This window comes from Haliotis rufescens, unplaced genomic scaffold (assembly GCF_023055435.1).
Source record: "Haliotis rufescens isolate VD_foot unplaced genomic scaffold, xgHalRufe1.0.p SCAF_550, whole genome shotgun sequence".
Taxonomy (NCBI): Eukaryota; Metazoa; Mollusca; class Gastropoda; order Lepetellida; family Haliotidae; genus Haliotis; species Haliotis rufescens.
The window spans coordinates 9,328-10,000 of record NW_025964280.1 but is presented as its reverse complement, the minus strand read 5'-3'; positions in this window follow the sequence as shown (position 1 = coordinate 10,000).

The following is a 673-nucleotide window of genomic DNA, read 5'->3' as shown; positions in this document are numbered from 1 at the left end:
GAAAGAGAGATGGGGATAGAGAAAGAGAGATGGGGAGAGGAGCGAGAGAAAGAGAGATGGGGATAGAGAGAGAGAGAGAGAGATGGGCGAGGGAGAGAGAGAGTGGGGAGAGGGAGCGAGAGAGGAGAGAGAGAGAGATGGGGAGAGGAGCGAGAGAAAGAGAGATGGGGAGAGAGAGAGAGAGAGAGATGGGCGAGGGAGAGAGAGAGTGGGGAGAGGGAGCGAGAGAGGAGAGAGAGAGAGATGGGGAGAGGAGCGAGAGAAAGAGAGATGGGGATAGAGAGAGAGAGAGAGATGGGCGAGGGAGAGAGAGAGATGGGGAGAGGAGCGAGAGAAAGAGAGATGGGGAGAGAGAGAGAGTGAGATTGGGGAGAGGGAGCGAGAGAGGAGAGAGGGCGAAAGAGGGAAAAGAGAATGGTGAGGGCGGGAGAGGGGAGAGACAGAGAGGGGAGAGAGAGGAGGGAATATATTGGGAAATGGAGACACAGATTCTAATATAGATGCGGTCAGATATGGTTATTGAGAGAGAGAGAAAGAGAGAGAGAGAGGGAGGTAAAAAAAAAGGGGAAAGAGAGAGGGGAGAGAGTGAGAGTGAGCGAGAGAGGAGAGAGAGATGGAGAGAGAGAGGGGGGAATATATAAGGGAAATGGAGATATAGATGCAGATATAGAGA